The sequence below is a fragment of the Dendropsophus ebraccatus genome, chromosome 8, assembly GCF_027789765.1.
Source record: "Dendropsophus ebraccatus isolate aDenEbr1 chromosome 8, aDenEbr1.pat, whole genome shotgun sequence".
Classification (NCBI taxonomy): Eukaryota; Metazoa; Chordata; class Amphibia; order Anura; family Hylidae; genus Dendropsophus; species Dendropsophus ebraccatus.
This window is the reverse complement of record NC_091461.1, coordinates 19231832-19241535: the sequence shown is the minus strand read 5'-3', so window position 1 is coordinate 19241535 and position 9704 is coordinate 19231832.

The following is a 9704-nucleotide window of genomic DNA, read 5'->3' as shown; positions in this document are numbered from 1 at the left end:
TTGTATATGTCAATACATATATTAGCTCCAAAGGTCTAAGGCTGACTTCACACGGAGTAAAACTGGTGGAATTCCGCGGCAGAATTCTCCGCCACAGGATCCCGCCAGCAGTCATACTGGCAGTCTATGGCCGCGCACCTCCTCTCTCCGCGCCTCTCTGCTCGGAAGAACTGACATGCCAATTCTTCAACACGAAGAGAGGAGGCGCGCAAGCCTCCCATAGACTGCTAGTATGACACAGAGGCTGGCGTGATTCTGCGGCGGAGAATTCCGCCATGGAATTCCGCGAGTTTTACTCCGTGTGAACTGGCTTTTAGGGGAGTAAAATCATAATTATTTTCACTGTTTATACGTGCAAATAAACTTTAATGTATCTAGTATGCCACTTATATTATCCTTTATTATCTTAAAAGCCTTATTAAAAGAAATTGCTTCCGACATTCCATAAAACAATTTATATTCTTTCTCTAATCTTATATCCCACAGATGGTTAAGCTTTCATCACTGGCACTTAGTATGCATATGTCAAAGAGCTTACCCGGTCGTTACTTTTTGCAAAATTTAGTTGCACAGCATAGTTGCAATCACTGCTGTCTGGTCTGCTTGAACTTTGCCAAGATTGTGCATGTCCCGTGGACACTTAGTGGCCTTTTACACGAGCGTTGCTAGAAACACTCCTTCGGCTGATAATTGCATCATGTAAAAGTGACACCGATCAGCTGAGGAAGGGGAAAACGCCCAATCCTTGGCTGATTGCATCTTTTGGACTGCTGTAAAATTTATCACTATCGGCTACACATATCCCTGTGTAAATGGGGATGTGCGGCCAATACAAAGGGAAACTGACAGCACAGGTATGCATATATCCCATTGAAACCTATGGTCAGGACATTTAGCTTGTACATGCACCAAAGGGCATTCATGTTAGGTATTAGTAGAGGTCATAGCTCAATGTCCCCTACTGATCAACAAACACTGGCATATCTATATGAAGTTTAATAAACTCTATGTAAATTATATACATGAAGTGAAGAGCTAACTATAAGGGCCAGTTCTCACGGAGTAAAACTGGTGGAATTGTCCCCTGTGGAATCCCACCAGCCTCTGTGTTATACAGGCAGTCTATGGGAAGGCTTGCGCGCCTTCTCTCTCCGCGCCTCTCCGTTCGGAAGAATTGACATGTCAATTCTTCCGAGCGGAGAGGCGAAGAGAAAAGAGGCATGCAGCCCTTCCATAGACTGCCTGTATGACATGGAGGCTGACGGGAGTCCGCCGTGGAATTTTGCCAGTTTTAGGCTATGTTCACTAGGCTATGTTCATCGGCAACAACGGCCGTACTTTGTACGGTGTGGAACTGCCTTTTCTTGTATCGGATCCTGGACGGAGTGTATACACATTGTATACGCTTCGGCCAGGATCTCGTACGGGGCCGCAAATAACTGACATGTCAGTTTTCTGCGGCCGCAATTCAGTGAATTGCGACCGCAGAAAGACCTGTCAGTTCACACAATGAAGCGAGCGGCTCCGGCCGCTTGCTTCATTGTGTGCTGTGGAAGGTTCTGATGCGGGCACGCGCTGATGCCCCCGCATCAGAACCCTTCGGCCGGAAAGATCATCCGGTCGGTACTTAAGTATCGGCCGGGATGATCCGGGCAGAGACCGTTCCGTCACGGGACGGCCGGACGTTCACGTAATGTGAACATAGCCTTACTCCGTGTGAACTGGCCCTAAAAAAGAAAGGAATCTATCCTTAGGTTTTGTCTTTGGTGTAAAACATATTTGCACAGCAGCTGATTTAATATTTAGATTTATCAGTTTGATCTGCTTCGCTGTATTTCCACAAAATTGATGGTAATTTTACATTGATTATTTTCCTGGCAGAACATATTCTATACATTTGCTTGTGAACTGTAAATATTTTGTGATTAGGAAAAAAATGCATGACTGATTTAGGGAATTTGTTTTGTGGTATCATCCAGTCTTATCTGCCCTACAAATCTTCAAAGGCCGAAAAAGCAAAATCATTTCCTTCTTTTTAACATTGCCAATGATTTCGGCTTCCTGAAATCTCTTAATGAGCCTTCAAAAAGAGGAACTTCCTTTATAAATGAGAAACACACATTTTGGAATTTGAACGGATTTCTCTTTGTTGTTCCTTATAGTTCTGCATATATGTTCCTCACATCACTTAAAGTACAATAGTAGATTAAATAAAGTCACTCCAACAACTTCATGCTTCTAAAATCCCACAAGAACCATGTGTAAATAATAAAAAAACATCAGGTGTAATAAAAAAAATCAGGTGTAATATAATACCTTTCCAGTGTTTGTACTGTGAGAGTAAATAGGGAAAGTGTATTTTTACATGCAGAGTTGTCAATTTGGAAACTGCAATTATTGGCATTAAGATACAAATTCACCTTTTAAGTGGCACATATGGCAGTAAACCCCCACCTATTTACTGCCTGTATTTATTAAAAGGAGCATGCCTCTTAATTCAGGCACTTTAATCTACAACAGCTCACAACTGGCATAGATCTCCACTATGATTTACGCCTGCTTATAAATTGGTTGTAAGGGATTGACACGCCTCTTTTTGTTAAGCCCCTCCCACGTAACATGACTGCACATCCATTTTAACCCCTCGTTCCCTCAGATGGACGTGTTGGCTTGTCCATAGATGAAACAAGCACAGAAGCTTTACCTCTAGGTCATCTGCAGCCGGTCCCGGCTGTCTATCATAGACACCTGCAGCAACTAGAGAGATTTTTATGGTGCACAACGTTAGTAAATGGGGTGAAACATGAAACCAGCAGGAAAAACTGGTAAAAAAAATCAATTTTCATGACGGAAATATATTAGTAAATCAATTCAATAATCCCCATGTCCCTCAATGCAAATAATAAATGTAAGGAAAAAAGTCTACATATTTGATATCACAGCCTGTGTAACAATGCTGTTAATAAAATGATCACGATTTAACCTGCACCATGACAGCAGAAAATTCTAATTTTGAAAAATGCTAATTTTGCCATTTTTTTCAGTAAATGTAGTAAGTAAATTGCAAGGATATCGGCCAGATTTTACCTATAACCTAAAGTACAGTATGTCACAAAAAAATTCTCAGAATCACTTGGATACATTAAAGCATCATAGAGCTATAACCATGTAAAGTGAGACAGCTCAGATTTGAAAAATGGGCTCTGATCCGCAAAGAGGTAGTGTAGGAAAAATAAAGTTTCCCCCTATCCACAGGATAGGGGAAAAAGAGAAAATCGCAGGGGTCCAACCTCTGTACCCCCGTCAATCTTTATATCTGGCCCTGGATTCTGTATTACCAATAGATCTGCAGGTTCTTCATGTGACCCCCAGCTCTATTAATTTTTTTGGGAGCCGACGGAAAGAGCCAAGTTCAGCTCTCTTTGGTCGTATTCGACTCTTCCCTTCGCTCCATAGCAATGAATAGAGCTGCAGGTCATGTGCTGTACCTGCGGTTCTATTTATAATACAGAATCTGGGGCCCAATATGGTGATCAGCAGCGGGTACAGAGGTTGGACCCCCCCGCCATTTGCTTTTTTTTCCCTATCCTGTGGATAGTGGAAAGGTTTTCTGCAATACCCAGAAAAAAAGGCCAAAAATTAGCTTTGTCCTGAAAGGGCTGAAGAAAGAGGAAGATTAAAAAAAAAAAGATCAATTTGGGGATGGATCCAGCATTTGCAAATATTGATGAACAATAATTTGGTGCTATAAAAGTGATAATTTAAGGAGATATCTAGGCATAGAAAAACATGGCAGCTTTCTTCCAGATACAGACCCTTTTTTGTCCTCAGTTTGGGTCTAGGTTTTTGCAGCTCAGTTCCATTGAAGTGAATGTAGCCGAGTTGTAATACCACTCACAACCTTAGGACAAAGTTGGTGCTTTTTTTGCTTGAAAGTAGCTGTGTTTTATCTTATCCTTGATAACTTCATAATTATATTAATAGCTGTGGATTATTTAAAAAATATACTTTCTACCTGTACAGTAGAGATACAGTTTATCTGTGTTGGGGCTTCAATCAGTATGGTTCCCATCTGGTGTCCATTTATTTTACAGCCCACAGCATTATGTGTTGACCATACTAAATAAATAGATTTTGTAACCTCTCTCCGAATGCAGATGTGAACATACCCTTAGTGACTTTCGAATATTACCTCTTTACAATAATTTACAAGGCCTATGATGTCACACTATACGGAGGCATTTCTATATATTTATTTATTGCCTACTGAAGACTAGAGCCATTCTACTTGGCTAACAGCCTCTTCTCTTGTTTTAGCTACAGTTTTTAGGAATTTTACAAATAGTTCGTTGTGATAGTTTGTCAGTCTCTTTGTGTTCAAATCAGACTAGCTATTTACAAGATACTTACAATTTGTTATGCCTGCCAACTCTTAAGTATTAAGGGTATAATTCCAGAGACCCACCCCTAAAACTTTGGATGCTGTCTCCTTTGCTTTTAGAAACAAAAAGTTGTTGTTAGAAAAAGATGACTTAGTCCATCTAGTCTTACATCTTAACCCCTAGACCACCTAGGACCAGACCTAGGACCAGACGACCCTGGGTGTACAGGTACCTCCTCTGTGTTAATCCCGCTATGAAGCGCGCTCTGCAGCGAAGTGTGCTTCATAGCAAATGGGGCCGGCTGCAGTCATCATCCAGGCCTTCACCCTCAATGACAGGCTGCAGCGATCATGCTACAGCCTGTCATTATCCCCTTAAACACCCGCAATCGGAGTTTAAAGGACAAGTGCCATGAAAAACTTTTTCCCAGTAATTGAAGCACATTACAAAGTTATATAACTCTGTAATGTGCTTCAATCATCTATCTGCCTCCCTTCCCTGTCTTTCCCCCCTCCACCCCCCACCAGGAAGTGTCCTCACTCACACAGACCTAATGACTGTCGTCACCAAGCTCTTCTCTCAGCTCCTTCTCCTGTTACAGCAGCCCCCCCCCCTCCCCTGCCTTGTCAGGTGACTCAGTTTGCTCAGCTCCCATTGGCTGAACAACTGCAAGCCATCACTTGGACTGTGGAGGGGGGCTGCTGTAACAGGACCTAGAGCAGCCCTCCTGCTGATGACTTATCCTCACAAGAAGGAGCTGCCTGGTGACAGTGACGGCAGTCATCAGGTCTGTGTGAGTTAGGACACTTCCTGGTGGGGGTTGGAGGGGGGAAAAGACAGGGAAGGGAGGCAGATAGGTGATTGAAGCACATTACAGAGTTATATAACTTTGTAATGTGCTTCAATTACTGGGAAAAAGTTTTTAGTGGCACTTGTCCTTTAAGTGTAAGTGACAGAAACAGCTCCTGTAACTTATCGATTGAGACCCCCGCAGTGTGACTGCGGGGGTTCCCGATCGCTCCGTCGGAGGTCTCTCACCTTCCTCCGTGCGGTCCGATTGGCGGTCTGCTCATTGAGTCTGCCACAGGCAGGCTCAATCAACAGAGCACCTATTACACTGATCAATGCTATGCCTATGGCATAGCAATGATCAGTGTATGCAATCTAATGATTGCATGTAAAAGTCCCCCAAGGGCACTTACAATGTGTAATAAAAATGTTTTTAAAAATAACCCAAAGCCCCTCCCCCAATAAAAGTTAAAATCACCCCCATCCCATTATACAAATAAAACTTATAAAAATAAATGAACATGTTATATACCATAGCCTGCGTATTTGTCCGAATTATTAAAATATCACAATCCTGAACGGCGTAAACAAAAAGTGCAAGGATTGCCTATTTTTTGTTACATTATGTATTATAATTTTTTATAAAAAGTGAACAAAACATCCGATCTACACAAATATAGTATTAATAAAAACTATAAACTATAAAAAGATCATGGGACAAGAAATGACGCTCCATACTGCCACGTAGGTGAAAAACAAAAACCGTTATAAGCGTCACAATAGGACCATTTTATTAATAGTTAATTTTTTAAAAAAGGATTTCATAAAAAAAAAAAATCTGTAAATCTGTAAACCTGCATATGGTTGTGTTCGGACTGACCTATAGAATAATAGTATCATGTCGCTTTTACCATATAGTGCATTATGTAGACACAGAAACCCCCCCCCCCCCCCCCCAAAAGTTACAATATTGCATTATTTATTTCCAATTTCACCAGTTTATATTTTCATAAATAATATTTTGGGGTTCCGTCATACATGTTATGGTAGAATGAAAGGCGCCATTAAAAGGTACACTTGTTCCTGAAAAAAACAAGTCCTTACATGGCCTTGGAGATAAAAAAATGCTCAAAAATTAAAATTGGCACGGTCTACTGGGTCATTTTGGGCTTGGTCCTTAAAGGGTTAATCTCTCTCTTCCTTTATTTATGTCTTTGGGATAGTTATATGTTTATCCTAGGCAGGTTTATTTACTTACCGCATCTGGCAGAAGTTTGCTCCAAGCATCCACTACTCTCTGTCAAGTAATATTTTCTCACTGTGTGCCTGATCTTTCCCCAACTAACCCCAGATTGTGTCCCCTTCCTGTGTTAATTTTTTTTTATTAAAAACACTTCCCTCCTGGACCTTATTTAACCCTTTAATATATTTTAAAGTGAATGTACCATTAGGTACATCGCTGCGCACATCGAATTTTTAATTGTATCCCAGTTCCCACACTCTGAGCCAATCTTACCTAAGCACCAGCCTGCCCCAGCCTTTTCCTAAATAGTTTCCTAAAATACAGGTAAGCTTTAGGGTATAAACCCACACACCGTATACGCAGCGTATTTACTGCTGCGATACGCAGCAAATACGCAACAAATGCACAGCAGATTAGATCTAAATAACTGAACACAGCATCAAATCTGCACCATGAAATCTGCTGCGTATTTGTTGCGTATCTGCTGCGTATACGGTGTGTGGGTTTGTACCCTGAGGGTACAAACACACACACCGTATATGCAGCAGATACGCAGCAGATCTGCAGCATATTTGATGGTGCAGATTTGATGCTGTGTTCAGTTATTTAGATCTAATCTGCTGCGCATTTGTTGCGTATTTGCTGCGTATTTGCTGCGTATCGCAGCAGTAAATACGCTGCGTATACGGTGTGTGTGTGTGTGTTTGTACCCTTAAAGGGTTTAAAAAATAAAAAGGGCTTAAAAAAAATATTTTTAAAACATGTAAAGAAGCTTTTTTAATCAGTTTACTTTTACAGTTTACATGTGGCAGGCCCTGCCATGTAGGATATGAGTTGCATTGTGTACATTTGGTATAGTGAGTCGAACATGAGATGGGATAGAAGATGGTTTGATGGTTTGGAACAGGTTATCATAGGGTGATTGTTTTTTTTTTTGTTTTTTTTTAATGGGGGGGGGGCTTATGAATATTGTCTTGAAAAATCTAATAAATTCTATTCTAATATGCTTTTTTTAAAGGAATCAAATCAGCATTGCGTACAGCAAGATTCAGTCAACATCACTGTCTTAAACGTCTGTGAAGATCAGTGCATCTGTATCACGCTAACAAAGACCTGTCATCGTGTTATCATGTACCCTGTTTCTATGGGGCTGTTGTCTTGGATACTTAAAGGCGTTTATAAGACAGTTCAAATTTATTTTAGAACAGTATTCATTTCAAACACTTTTTAAAATTATTTTCAAACTGTACTGTTTATGCCACAGTGACTCTGTGACTCTCCATGTGAACTTGGACATCAAGTCCAACCATCTCCAGTGGGTCACTAGTGTAAGAGATGCTTCTCCTCCTTCCACCCCCAGGTCAGGAGTTATTTTCATTCCATACTAGAAAGGCATTAATTAAAAAAAAATAAAAAATAAAGGTAGAACAGACTTTACAGAACATTTTAAATTGATAAAAATATACATAGAAATATATACAGAAGTAACCATAGACTTGATTGCTGTCTTTGGAGCAATGAGATGCAAATGCTGCCAGAACACACGAGACAGCAGATTTTCAAATCCAGAACTGCTGGTGTAGGGATATATAACTATCACCAGTGGCCAAGAATGGGAAAAAGTAAAAAAATAATTACCAACATGTTAAATTGGACCACATCTACCAATTTTGACAAAATGTAACACCGCTGGGTACCATTACTCGCAGTGCCATTTGAGTTTCGCTTCCGATGTGTTCCTGTCTGCTCCTCTGCTCCTTGCTGTTCCTTGTGCCTTCTGGAGTTTTCTTCCTCCTTTTGGTCCCTGCTGTAGTGGTACCCTTGGCCACTAGGGTGTGCATGTGGCCAACTTCTCTTGATTTATAGGGGCAGCTTTTCTCTACCTCCTACTGCCACCTGCACCTATTTAAATTAGCTCCACCTGCCCCTCCTTGCCTGAGCTTTGTTGCATTTCAGCACACGTAGCAAAATTGTTTGTCTGCTATTCCTGCTAAGTTCCTGTGTATCCTGACCTGTGCCTGTTCTCTGGATTACGCTTTCTGCCTTAACCCTGTCTGTACTGCCTGCCTCTCCTGTCACCGACTTGGATTGCCTGACCTGTCTTGAAGCTGCCTGTTTTGACCCTTCGCTAAAGCCTGAAGTAATTTTTTTTTTTGTAGACTCACCAAAAATCCTCTGATAACAGTGCCAGTACAGTCCAATTTTTAACCTGCAATCTAATAAAGGCGTACTCCGATGGGAGGGCTTTTTTTTTTTTTACTAAGGGTGGATGAAAGCAATGATGTCCAGATCTGGGTTCCACATCGCGTTGCTCGAGGAGTCAAGTGGATGTCTTTGTTTTCATCCACCCCCTCCCCGGCCATAGTGAAAAAAGCCCTCCCGCCCAGAGTACCACTTTAAAGAAGAAGTCCTGCAAACATTTTTATTAGGGAGCGTTCACACGTACAGGATCTGCAGCAGATTTGATGGCGCAGATTTGAAGTTGCAGATTCAATGCAAAGTAACTCTGGGCCATCAAATCTGCTGCAGATCCTGTACGTGTGAACGCACCCTTAAAGTATTTTATTGCCCCCCAAAGTTATAAAAATTACCAATATACAATTATTACAAGAAATGCTTATAAAGTGCTTTTTCCCTGCACTTACTACTGCATCAAGGCTTCTCTTCCTGGATAACATAGTGATGTCACTTCCTGGATAAAATGGTGTCATAACCCAACTCCCAGAGCTGTGCGGGCTGTGGCTGCTGGAGAGGATGATGGCAGGGGGACACTGAGGGACACAGGGCACTGGAGGGACACTGAGCATCCCCCTGCCATCATCCTCTCCAGCACCCACAGCCCGCACAGCTCTGGGAGTCGGGTCGTGACATCACCATTTTATCCAGGAAGTGACGTCCCCATTTTATCCAGGAAGTGACATCACCATGTTATCCAGGAAGTGAAGCCTTGATGCAGTAGTAAGTGCAGGGAAAATAGCTCTTTAAAAGCATTTCCTGTAATAAGTGTATATTGGGGATTTGTATATCTTTTGGGGGCAATTCAATACTTTAATAAAAAATTTCACTGGACTTCTCCTTTAAGGTTTCTAAATGAGAAAATCCACTGTGTGAAGTTAGCTTTTACAAGCATGTTCTAGAAAACTTAGTGAATGTATATCACACTATGAATAATGTATTTAATAATTTTTCACATATTGTCCAAATACATGACATGACCCTGATTTATGTGTTTGTGGTTGATGAATATCACAAAGCGGTTATCCGTATAAGTGAGGGGTGAGACTACATCA